General features: G+C 46.8%; 1 long non-coding RNA gene across 2 annotated transcripts; it reads left to right on the forward strand.

The window, feature by feature from the left end:
- Positions 1-778: 778 nt before the first annotated feature.
- LOC115519162 lies at positions 779-6,470 on the forward strand. Of its 2 annotated transcripts, XR_003970410.1 has the most exons (4): positions 779-964; positions 1,819-1,968; positions 3,532-3,740; positions 4,844-6,470. It is a non-coding gene; the product is annotated as an uncharacterized LOC115519162 (long non-coding RNA). The 2 variants fall into 2 exon arrangements; XR_003970411.1 differs by lacking the exon at positions 3,532-3,740.
- The last annotated feature ends 7,159 nt before the right edge of the window (positions 6,471-13,629 follow it).

Here is a 13,629-nt window from a genome sequence, read left to right on the forward strand (position 1 = left end):
GGTTAATACTTCTGGCAGCTAGTTCACAATTCTAGAAAAAAAACAAACTGCGCCAACCCTTGGTTTTCTCCCTAACAAACTTCCCATGAATCCCTCTGCCATTTCCACTATAGAGAATTTCTCATATATATGTTTTGCCTTAAGCAGCACTTGGCCCCTCCTCTCTGCTAAGACACTTCACCCATCTAGAAGACCTCTGACCTCTGGGCTTTGTTACCAAAGTGTTCAGCTCTTGCCTCTACCCAAAGAGTTCAGCGAGGAGAATTTCTTTTGAAAAAGCGATCTATGCCTGTGATTAATTCCACCCTTCTGGGAATGTTCATTTGTTTTGTTTTTGTTTTAAATAGAACTTTTTTTCCTTTTAAAAAATGAAATAAAATGTGCCTAATTTCTCTTCTCCTTTCCAATCCAAGCTGATCATTACCGCTTCTGACTTTGGTGAACTCATTCTTGTGAATCTTACATTTAATTAAGGTCCTAAAACACCACGGTGGGAGTTAATTCCATTTCTAACACGAAACATAAAATCTAAATGGATTCCAGAGTGTGAAACAGACTTTTCTGTTCCAAGTTCATGTATGGACTTACCACATCAAGTAAATCACTTACAGTAGGTGGGAGCATCATTTCAAATCATCGTTAATAACGACAAAAGGTACCATCTCGAGGCTCTGTGCACCAGACACCATAGTAGACGCTTAAAATGCCGTCCTTACCACAACAACAGGAAGTAAGAATTACTCCCTTTTGTAGGGTCACCATAGAATCTACTCAGGACGCTTGAGATGCTGAATGGAGATGCTATGCATAAGTGTGCCAGGACACAAAGCATAAACCAAGATTGGCCTTGGCAAAGCAGGGCATATGGCACCCTCCTCGTGTTTCAGCTAAAGAAACCCTGACCCGGAGTACCAAGTGCCTTACCAGGTCCCACAGCTTACGAGGTGACAGGACGCAAAGGCAGGTCTGTGTGACTCCAAAATCCATGCTCTTTCTAGTGCCTTTGTCTTAAGTAATGGGCACAGTGGGAGGAGGTAGGAGGGCAGAGGGTAGAAGCGGAGGGCGTGAGGGTGTGACTGATCTGGTTACATCCACCTGCTTAACCAGGTCAGCCTCACTTCCACAGGCTGCCACCGTCACTGCTTATTCTGCAACTCCCCAAACTCCAGACCACACAGAGCCCATGATGGGACACAGTCAACCTGTGCTCTCTAATGATGGACTTTTCATGTAAGCTTTCTGGGGGGAAAGAAAGAGAAAATAAGAAAAGAGCAAACTGAAAGACGCTTGGGGATAACAAGGGAATCTAAAGAGAGTCACCAGAGAAACCAGACTAATGAACGCAGGAGGCTTCCCAGAGGACCCTGGGTTTTGCTGTCCAGAAACCACAAGTAAGAAAGGGGGGAAATACATACTTTTAGCAGAAAGCATGATGTATTTTTCAACCTGTGAGACAATTTCATAACCCAACCAACGGTTTCAAGGAATTATTCACCACTGCATATGCAGATGAATTTACATAATAAGGCTTCTCCATAGGCAAGTATTTACCATAAGATACGAAAATACATCCGACTTCCACAGGCTATGTTGTCTGAAAGCAGTTGTTTTTTTAAAGAAATGTTTGACTCATGCATTTTCACTAACATGCCTTGATTGCATCTAAAGAAATATGAAATGAAATGACAAGTACTTCAACTGAAAAAAAAAAAAAAAAAAACAAGCAAAAAAGCAGTCACTCCCAAGGGGCATCTTATATGTCAGCTCAGACTATGCAGCTTGTGATTGATGTAAATGTGTTCTTCACCCCATAAACAGATATTCACTTCACTCGACTCCATGGCCCAGCACCTCCATTCCGCGAGAGACATGATTATTTCAGCAATGAAACCTACCAAATGTTCAAAATGACTCACAAGGCAGCGAGCGGCACGGAGATTGGATTGTGAGAGCTTCGGGATGGAAAAGGTCGGTAAAGAAAACACTAGAAAGATTGGGAGAAAGGAGAGCGGCTGCAGAAACCTGCAGGTGGAGTCTGGGTGGGCTCAGGGCTTCGGAAAAGGGACTGGGGAGGAAGTGGTTTTCTGTTTGTCTGCCGGCTGCAGGTTCTGACAGTTAGGCACCTGCTTATCTGTCCCCTTCTCCAGTAAGTCTCTGAGGTCCCTGAAAAGCCAACACTGAGAGTGGAGAGGGAGCTACACAAATACTCCCAGTTTTTAAACAAGCTCAAAACTATTTAAAACCTGATGCTTCTGTTGCCACTACTCCCTAGCTTTTATTTCTACCTTTTCGTGTGGTTACATCTTCATGTTTTCTTCTTTTGAAAGGTAGCCGAGCCTCTCTCGAAACTGCTCTGATGAGCTCTGTTTGTTGCATTTCTCTTCTCCCTCTGTGCTCAGGGAGGTAGAGCACCAGGCAAGGCTTGCTCGCCATTCGCTAATGCTGTGACCCAGATTGCGTCTGTTTGGTTTAATAAACAGGGAGAGCTTTAGCCTCGGGGTGGTGATACATCTAAGGCTGCATCGAACCCCCAGTTTGTTTATGAGGGATGTTTTTGCCTGCGGTAAAATGTAGGCATCAGCTTTTGATTTCTTTGGAGTTTATTGAACGGACCAAGGTTCAGGAAAATTTTTTAGACTCTTCAGAAATATTCACAAAGGTGTTATCTCTGTCTCTTAACATACTTAGGAAGAGGTGTAATTGCTTCCCCTTTTAAACTTGCCAATTTCTGTCCCCTTCTGATTACTAACTGGAAGGAAAAGACAGTGCCCAGCAGCACTTAGTGCAGAGAGAGCACTCAGCAAGCCTTCCTGATTTAGCCTGATAATGTTGCAGCATATTTATGCACCTGCAGTAGTAACTAAGTATTATTTATTGAGCACTGAGCACTTACAACGTACCACGCTCAGAGCTGAGCACTTCACATTCATTAACTCATTTAAACTTCATAAGTACACTATGAGATAGATATCACTATCTATGATGGATATCCAAGAACACACATCTATTAAGTAGAATGAAAACTTGCATCTGCCCTACTCCACACAGACCAGAGTTATTCTAGGAGTGCATAAGACTATAGATTCTAGATCACTTTAACTATTGGAATGATGGGGTTCCAGACATGCTACCCTAAAATGTGGCACCTTGGCATATCCAACATTTTAAGCTGAAGGAGTTTGAGCAGGAAGGCCACCATGATCTTCCTTCCATCCTTCTGGAAACAGGTCATAAAACCCTCTTGTGGGAGGTGCCCTCCCCTGTCACTGGAGGCAAGGAGCACCCTTATCTCTGAAGAAGGGACCTGGAGAGAAATCCTAACAAGCAAGCCTCCCTAGGTTTTCCCAGCTTCCTACACTTACCTCCTACACCTCACTCTAACATAGTCCTCCATGGCTGTTCACTCTTCATCACATCTAATGTAAAAATACTCAGACCTAGCCGATCCTTTGGACCTTCCTCTCCTTACGAAGTCTCCCATGTCACATGAGAGTTATCTTCAATAAATTTGTATGATTTTCCCCTTGTCAGTTCAAGTTTTGGACCCAGCCAGGGACCCTAAGAAGGCGGAGAAAAACTTCCCCCCTGCTGCAAGGATCAGCACAGCACCGTGAAGCAAAGCACTCTCTATCTTTCAGACAAAGAAACTGAAGCTCCAAGAGTTTAAATGACTTGCCCTAAGTAAGGGGGCCAGACATAAGGGGAGAAAAACACAGGATACCTAGTTCAATTTATTCCAGGTAATAACAAATAATGTTTTGGTATAAGTATGTCCCCAACATTATTCATTATCTGAAATTCACATTTTTTAAATATTGTTTTAATGTGTATTTATTTTTGAGAGAGAGACAGAGACAGAGACAGAATGTGAGCAGGGGAAGAGCAGAGAGAGAGGGAGACACAGAATCCAAAGCAGCTCCAGGCTCTGAGCTGGCAGCAGAGCCCGACATGGGGCTCGAACCCACAAGCCATGAGATCATGACCTGAGCCGAAGTCAGACGCTTAACTGACTGAGCCACTCAGGTGCCCCTGAAATTCACATTTAATGGAGTGTCATGTATTTTTGTGGCAAACTTAGCCTACAGATGTGGTACTGATGTGAGGCAGTGTTGGACCGTAAGAGCCCCTAAGCCCAGGGCTCTTTCCATCACCCTGAGGAAAAGGGCCTAAAATCCCTACCAGATTTGCAATCATCCTAGCAAACTGCCTCTATCAGCTACTCAAACAGCCATGTAAACTACTATCTGTCACGATAGCTAAATTGACCTTGTATTAGGTATGAACCTCAACCTATATACCCTGGTGTCAAAAATTATAACTTTATTTTTTATAACTCAACTTAGTTTCTATTTTATTTATTTTTTATTTTGTTTAATGTTTATTTATTTTTGGGAGAGAGAGACAGAGCGTGAGCAGGGGAGGGGCAGAGAGAGTGAGACACAGACTCTGAAGCGGGCCCCAGGCTCTGAGCCGTCAGCACAGAGCCTGACCGGGGCTCGAACCCACGAACCATGAGATCCTGACCTGAGCTGAATTCGGACGCTCAACCGGCTAAGCCACCCAGGCGCCCCACTTGGTTTCTGTTTTAAATCCTCCTTCTCCTGGGAAAGTGGAAGCACTCCTTCTTGATGCTTTCCCTGGGGTGTGCCGCTGTGAGATAATAGAAAATAGAAAATATTGGCCTCTGCCCCTGTTCTTGGCACAGAGCTCCTAAAACCCTCGTGGATACCTGAGTGATAAAAGCACTTTTGTTCTAATCGTTGGTCTTTGACCCCAATTCCTAACACAGATGTCCTAAATTCCATGAAATTTTCTGAGTAATAGTGTCTTTTGTTCTAAACAGGTGACTTTTGGTGGACTCCTCGATGGCTCCTGGATGGGTCCAGTCCCCAGAAAGACCAAGCCATGATGAGAAGCTCGGAATTTTCAGCCCTCTCCCACCACCACCGCCCCCCCCCCCTATTTTCCAGAAAGGGGAGAGGGGCTGGATACGCAGTTAATAATTGATCGTGCCTAAGCCCCAAGGTATGGAGTTAGGAGAGCTTCTAGGTGGGTGAACACATCCGCGTCACATACTAGGAGGGTGACACAGCCCAATCCACAGGAACAGAAGTTTCTGCGCTCAGGATTCTCCCAGACCTCACCCTAGGTGCCTCTTCATCTGGCTGTTCATCTGTGTCCTTTAGCACATCCATTATTATATAGTAAACAGGTAAACATAAGTAAGTGTTTTCTGGAGTGCTGTGAGCTGTTCTAGGAAACAATCAAATCCAAGGCGGAGGACGTCATGGGAACCTCTGATGTGTAGCCAAGTCAGACAGAAGGTGTGGGTCACCCGGAGACCTACTACGTGCAGTGCCGTCTGAAGTAGGGGCAGTCTCAGGCAACTGAGCCCTCAGCCCGTGAGATAGGGTGCTACCTGGAGGTAGATGGTGTCGGAGAATTGCTTGGTGCAGAAACCTGGCCGCACCTGGTGTCAGAAGTACTGTGAGTGTGACAGTCGCTGAGAGAGGAGGAGACACGCGGGAGGACAAGTGCAGGCTTCCTGCTCGGCCACAGCTCTGGAATCTCACAGTGCCAGGCTGCCGTGGGACAGGGTTTCCTCTGGTGACCGAGTTGTCCGCTCGCAACGGGGTGCTGCCTACAAGACCCTTCGAGTCCGGTGGCCCTGGTGCTGCAGTGACATGGGGCGCAGGCCTTTGGGACCAACTAATTGCCTAAATGTGGAAGAGTCAGAAGCGAATTCCAGGAGAAAAAACACACATATATCCATTAGCATCTTACGGTATTCTCCCGCCTTACATTACAACATAATGTCCGAGCTATGCTTTTGCAAATAAACTATTTACACGTTATGAATTCCTCATTCGATACACTGCTGTCTACAGCTCTGTCATTAAAATTAATATAATCGGCTTAACACATTGCAGCCAGACCGATTTCCTGAAGGCGGATTCATCAGATTAGTTCAGAGCTCAGATCCCTCCAAAGGCTCTCCTTTGTCTCTGGAACGTAGTAGTCCTGGCTCCTGGGTTTGGCGCCGGAGAACGTTCACAACCTATTCCCTTCTGTTTTCATCTCTGGCTTCCACAACCTGACACAGCCAGTCACATCTGATGGGCGGGTGCCCATCAGAGCACCACCCCCTGAAGTGTTGCCATGCCCCCCTGCTGCCTCTCCACACCTGTCAAGCATAACTCTTGGGTTCATACCCTGAAAGGGCGGACCTACACCAGCCGACTCCATCTTGTTCTGTGTCCTACACCTTAAGTGACTATGTCCCCGACATGACCCCTTTTCTGGGAAAATGGCAGAAACCTCAAACCACGCCTCCTCCCCTTGAGTAACCTCCCGCTCACCCGTTCAAACTTCCCGATCAAAACATGCCCAGAGACCTGCGGACCGGGACTCCAACCCTTCCCCAGCCAATCGGCTGAGGCCATGACCCTTCCCCAGCCAATCAGCTGAGGCCACGACCCTTCCCCAGCCAATCAGCTGAGGCCACAGCCATTACCTCACCAACTGCCCCTAGACCCCTATAAAACCTTTGTGCTTTTGAAACTCGCTCTCTGGGGCACCTGGGTGGCTCAGTCGGTTAAGCGTCCGACTTCAGCTCAGGTCAACTCGCTCTCTCTCCCCGGCATATCACCACTGTGTCGGTGCAGGTAGGAGATTGAGCTCGAGCTAGCTTGAACAAAGGTTCTTTTTGCTTTTGCATGGGACTCGGCTCCCTGGTGGTCTTTGGGGATCACGAATTCTGGGCATAACAACCCCACTACCCACAATGACGCCAGCCTGTGCCGACCCATTGTGGCCCACATCAACCAGCTCTCCCTTCAGCCACCTCACTTGGTGTCCCCTTTAAAACCTCTGAGAAGGTCACCTTGGCGGAGGGGGGCCAGGGATCACATGTGCGGGCACATAGAGTTGTCAACTAACACATCCAAGTTTCCTTGCTTTGCACTGGAACTGCACCACCTCAAGATAGTAAGGTGATGTCATAAATGTGAATGGCTGACCAAGTCCTGGATCAAGAAAAAGTGAGACCATATGTTTTCACTCATATGTGGATCCTGAGAAACTTAACAGAAGACCAGGGGGGGAGGGAAAGGGGCGGGGGAAGTTACAGAGAGGGAAGGAGGCAAACCATAAGAGACTCTTAAATACTGAGAACAAACTGAGAGTTGATGGGGGATGGGAGGGAGGGGAAAGTGGGTGATGGGCATGGAGGAGGGCACCTGTTGGGATGAGCACTGGGTGTTTTATGGAAACCAATTTGACAATAAATTATATAAAAAATAACAAAAATTAAAAAGACTATCTTTTCTTCATTGCAAAAAACAAAAAAAGAAAAGAAAAAGAAAAAGTGAGAAAGCAAGGTTTGGTAGAAAAGGCTAGGAAAAGAAGAGATTCACTGAGATATAACAGGCACTGGGAAAACCGTCCCACCCGTCCAACACACCCTTCATCTCACAGTTGAGGAAATACCTTCTGCCAGCCCCTGCCCCCCAGAGACAAGATTCTTCCTGCCCCATGAAAGGTGGAAAACCCACCTGCTGAGAAGCTTACCAAAACTCATGGGCATAATTGGTGACAATCCAGAAACGTACTAAATGTGTGAATGGAGGACACCAAAACAGACACTCTGGGAAAGGCATTGAGGAAGAGAGAGAGTCTGCCCAACTCTGGAAGGAAGTTTGTCCTTCCAGGCCTTCACTCTTCAGATCTCCCAGCGGAGAACCGTTTATCAGTGACTTCCTCCACAAAGCTGTAAGTGGGTAGTTCTTGAACGAACACTTTTAGTTATTGTTTCCTCCTTTGGACACGTCAAGAACAAAACTGCTTTTTCTAAGCAGAGGTTTCACCTGAAACGCACCATCTTCCCAGGTGGCTGGAGAAAGACCCATTTTTGGACAAGAACCCAAAACTCAGTGGGAAGTCCCTACTGGACAGGCAGCATTAGCATTTTCCCTTGGCCTTGAACTTGAAGAACTGAACGTGGCAAGGAGGCTAGGTACTTACATCTGGGAAAGCAGATTGTGGCATCAGAGAAGAAGGCAGGTGCCCTCTGCATGGAGGCAGTCCGGCTGCTGGGACTAGGGGACTCCAGAAGGGACAGCAGAGTGCTGCAGGCTACCCAGATGTCACGACCCCCGGACTGTGCAAGCTGAACTTTGTCTGCCTCCAATATATGCTTCATTTGTGTTCTATGTTTGCTCTTAGAATTTGGCAAAGTCAGGGGCGCCTGGGTGGCTCAGTCAGTTAAGTGGCTGACTTCGGTTCAGGTCATGATGTCGTGGTCCGTGAGTTCAAGCCCCGCGTCGGGTTCTGTGCTGACAGCTCAGAGCCTGGAGCCTGTTTCAGATTCTGTGTCTCCCTCTCTCTGACCCTCCCCCATTCATGCTCTGTCTCTCTCTGTCTCAAAAATAAATAAACGTTAAAAAAAAAAAAAAAGAATTTGGTAAAGTCCTCTTGAAAATGTCAGTATGCCCAAGATCTGCTGAGGGGAACCAAAGAAAGAACGTTCTATCTGTTTGTGGACCTGAATTTTCAAGTGTAATCGCCCAACCCTGGGAGCCAGGCCCAGGGGTGGCCGTGGCCATCTAGGACAAGTACTCCAAGGGAAAACCAAGTCACAGCCCCTTGGTCCTGCCACACACCCCCATCTGGCAGGTCCCTTCAGCCCGGTGAGGGAGACCTCCGCATACCTGGCCTACAGGAGCATCGCCCAGCCCCTGCTCTACCCACAGGGGTTACTGAAAATAGCAACAGAGCTCAGCACTGTTAACAGCTGGCCTTCGGCAAGATTCTCAATCCAGTATGTAAATCTTTCAACACCCATTTCTTCCCCCTTACCCCTACAGATCTCTCGCTTGCTATTTATTACATGTCACTCTTTGTTGAGAGTCTATCTACTCATGCAAAAAAAAAAAAAAAAAAAAAGAGCCAGACGAGCATGAAAGGCAGAACTTCAGGGCTGTCCTTGGGACTCTGGCTTCAGAGCCTGTTGGGGACAGGGCCTGGAATTACTGGTGGACCAGGGCTTAGTTTCAAGACACCACTGGTGTCACCAGCTGAACAATAAATATCCCCGTGGCAAGAAAACGAGAAACACTAACCCTCAGACATGCAGAGCCTGGGGGAGCCCAGACCACAACAGGAGCCCGAGAGCCTCCTTTTCTGGAGGAGTCTTCACTACTATTCCAAAAATAGGAGCCAGAAGCCAGAGGGCTCCCTAGCGGAGTGGAGATTTAATTTAGATAGCGCATGCAGAAGGAAGCATGAAATCGGAATTGACGGTAGATAAAGGGCTAGTATGTTTCTTCCTATACGTGACCCAGACTCTAAATGAGAGAAGGTGATCTCAGCCACATCAGATTTTTAAAGCCACTCACTGGCATCGCTAACCACCGTGAGCTTGCTGCTAGAGGGCTGCTGCCTCCCCTCTAAGAAGGAACAGGATTCCCGAGCTGCGGGGAAGTTAGACAAGAGGCTACTGGGGGCAAGGTGAACCCGAGTAAGGTCCTTCTGTTACCATGATGCCCGTGAGGACCGTCATCACGGATGCCTCTTCTTCCAATTGGTCTGTTGATTTGGGTCAGGGGCATAATCGGCCGGATAGAGCTCCCCTGTCTGAAACGGGTCCCACACTAGACGTCATTGAGGCAGCCTGCCCTCCGCCTCCGCCTCAGCCCGCACATTTTATTACCTTCTCATTAGATTCACTCCCGGTGATAATAAAATACATTTGTCGGCACTAAGTTGCAAACCCAATGCCAAGCACTTCAGATGACCCCCAAGATGAGGCGGGAAGAGAGTTCCAGGCAAGGGCCTCAGGCATGTCTGAGCAACAGAAAGGGGGCTCAAGCGGCTGGAGTGAAACGAACAAGGAGATCCTACCCGATGCTGAAGGTGAGAGTTTATCGTCAGTGTAAGAAGGAGCCAACAGCATCTCCTTGGCCACGTAGTCGACAGCACTGATGTGTTTCAAGGTACATGTCACTGGAACTGAATAAAATGCTCGCTCCTTGAAGTAGTGAAAAGGGGGACGGGACCTAGCTTCTGGTTCTAGGAAGACGTCACAACACAGTGTATCCAGAAGTGGACTGATGGCTGACACTGACCCAAGGTGCAGAGTCCTCTACCTCCCAGCCCCGCTGCATGATGGGAGAGCCCAGCTGGGTGGGGCGGGCTAGACTCCCCAGAGGCACTGCAGCATCACAGCTCACTCGCGTGTATACAATACAAGAAGGGGGAGATGGGCATGCACCCTGGAGGTGTGTGTGTGCGGGCACATGTGTGTGCATGTGTGTGCGCGCATGTGCGTGTGGTGCCCCTACCCACAAGCTGCACAATGGCTTCTTTGTGTGGCGGCGCGGCACAATCTCCTTTAATCTCCGGACAACGAACGTGCGTAGCACCCCCAGGAGGCCATTTCCCTGTGGACTAGAGTCCTCGTCTCCGGGTGACAGATCCTGAAGAGTCCTGCTTCATGCTTTCAAGGGATGAGCAAGTTCAAGGGAACTTGGCAGAGAATCACACCGGCCTTCCCAAGGATGAGGGACAACGGGTTTAAGCCCGCCTGTACCTAACACTGTTTGCCTGATTCACACGTTGCCTTCCTTCACACTGTTCTTCTCATCTGTGATACGGCATCTGATGGAAAAGGTTTTCTGATTATCTCCAAGCCGCAGATTCACTGTAGGAAGCAAGCACGCGGGCCGCTTTCAAGAGTTATCTGGTACAGTTTTATTTTGCCAAGAATTTTATCGGCTTATCTAGATAACGGCTCTGTCCCTCCAACTTCTCTAGACAGGTGGCACATCAGTGAGGTCAAAGAGACAACTCCTGGACTGGAGAGACAGTGCTATCCTTCCTCAGGGTCAGCCCAAAGTGTGACTGTGAACTGAGTGACCTTTGGCCTCCCGCTCTATGTCTTGGCCATTTTTTTCCCACCATGCTCACTGTCACCCCCACCCCCCCCACCCCCCCACCCCCCTGCCGTGTGACCACATGCTACCTACTATAGAAGGCAGGTGCCGAGAGGCAATCCAGCTTTGGAAACAGACCTGGTTTTGAATTCCAGTTTTGTTACTGTTAGAAGTATGACCTCAGTCGAGCTACTCAACTTCCACGTGCCCCAGTGACCAAATCTGTAAAATTAGAACAGCGTTGAGGAACTTAAAATGCCAAAAGCACCAGAGCACCCAGCTCTGTGTATTTCTGGCATATATTTGGCATATTCTCCTTCTCGTCTTCCCTCTACAACCAAGTGCCCATTCCCTCGGTTCCCGAAGGACACTGGCTAGCACGGAAGGAAGAGGCTCACGGTTCACTCTCAGGACGATGTTAACATTCATAACGGTTTTCTGTATTTCTCTTCCCAGTGATATTTGCGTTCCGCCCAGCAAGACTGATTCCACAGCCAAGAGTTCCTAGTTCGGGGATTTCATGCTATGTGGTCATACCAGCAGAGGGTAAGAAAGCCTTTCTTAACTACGGTCCACCACACCATGCCAAGCCTGTGGAAAAAGCAAGCGAGGGCGTTTGTGAATTTACCATGATCCTATCCCCACTTCCACGTGGTGCAACGACAGTTCATTCAAACAGAAGAGGCTGATTGAGGGAAAACCACAAACAACTTTGGAAGCAAAATCTTAGACAAAGCAAACGTTCATTGACTCTTGGAGACAGGTCAAATATTTATTAACTCAGAAAAGAATTAAAGTCTATTCATGCAGTTCTTGGGCCAGATTCACTTTAATGCTGACTTTAATAAGTGTTGTGAAAGTCCAGCCTGCTCTCAAACAGCTCACTGGCCCCTCTGCTTTCACATCTCCTCTCCTCTTCTGTCTGGAAGGCTCTTATCACCCCTTCTGCACCTGGCAAAATCCTATTCATCTTTGAAGGCCTAGCTCAAATGGCGTGTTCTCTGTAAAGCGTTTCAAAATCTTCATCCAACCGTCCAGCAAAATTAGTCACACAATTTCTTTATCTCTTAGTGTTTTGTTCCTACCTTGAGAATAAGGTTTACCACAGTTTATTCACACATCGCATTGTAGTATTGTTAGTGCTTTCTGCTCTGTCTCCCACACCAGACTGTGAGAAATTAGAGGGTAAGAGCCCTGCTTTGTTCATGTTTGTGTTCCTGGAGCCACGTATGTGTCTCGCATATAGTGGGCCCTCGGTAAATGACAGTAGAACTGAATTCACTAATGTTGGGAAAAGTGCTGAGTCTCCTCAAGCCTCAGTTTCCAGCTTTATAAAAGATGACCAAGATATCTACAACAAAAGGCCAGTGGTCAGATTCTGTATGTCCAATATGAAAAATTATCTTATACCCAACATAGACCTCTGTACATAACTAGCTCGCTAGGAGTTGATTGAATTCATCCAATTAGTAAAAATTATTTAGAGACTGTGTCTCCAGTGCATCTCAGAAAACAAGATAGGCAATAACCCTGATCTCATGGAGTTTATATCTCATAGGGAGAAGAGAACTGATGGCTAGTAAACAAATATACCAGAAAACATTAGGGATAGATAGATAGGGAAATTAAATAGGGCGTTGATATAGAAAGTTACTTAGGTAAGAGAGGCGGTAAGGAAAGCTTCTCCCAGAAGATGATGTTTTAGACAGAATCCACATACGCAAAAGAACCCTGTGAAGATCTGGGAAAAGAGCATTCTGGGCTCTGTAATAGCCCTGAGGCAAAGGCCCTGAGGCAGGTCCTAGAGAGAAGTACTGGGCAGGAAAAATGAGGTAAGTAAGATGGGATCATTTTGACTTAAAGGAGGGGTAGAAGAGATACAGATAGAGATGTAGGCAAGGGGTAGATCATTTGGAGACTTAACAAAGTAGGATAAGGAGTTCGCATGCTATTCAAAATGCAATAAAAAAACCATTTAAAGGTACTGAATCAGGGTAGTGACATGAAGTGGTTTATATTTTTTAAAGTTTACTGTAATAATTGTAAGAGAATAGGTTTAGGGGCAAGAATGGAAGCAGGGAAACCAGACTACTACTATCCATAGTAGTCTAGGAAGGAGATCCTGACTTGACCTTGGCTAATGGAAGTGAACATGGAGAGAAGAGGATCTGAATATGTTTCAGAGATACAGCCAAGAGGACTTACCAATGGAAAATGAGGGAAAGTGAGGAACCAAACATGATTCAGAGATTCTGACTTAAGCTTCTGGAGGAGATTAAGTCTAAAAGTACAAAAAATATTTTAAAACTATTAGTAATAGGTGTACCTTTCCCTAGTTCTCCTGCTAAATACAAATAAAATCCCTGGACATTACTTACAAATCAAATATACGAAGATTGAAAAGTAGAATGAGACAGATCAACTAGGGACTTTGGGACCCAAAGAAAACAGTAGTGAATACCCTGAGTTTTCTTTTTGCCCCACACATCTCAAACATGTTGCTGAAAAGATCAGCAATCCAGAAACACCAACAGGCACAGATCAAAATAAGGCCCCCAAAAGTTTGCCAAGGACCAGGAAAGGAGCAGCCGAACAAAGCACCGACTTTTAGATAACAGAGCTCTGCTCCAGACAAACACCACAGAAAAATCTGTGGCTCCACTCTCATCCATACCAGAAAAAGCCAAGTAGGGAGCCT

The sequence above is a fragment of the Lynx canadensis genome, chromosome B4 (genome assembly GCF_007474595.2).
Source record: "Lynx canadensis isolate LIC74 chromosome B4, mLynCan4.pri.v2, whole genome shotgun sequence".
NCBI lineage: Eukaryota > Metazoa > Chordata > Mammalia > Carnivora > Felidae > Lynx > Lynx canadensis.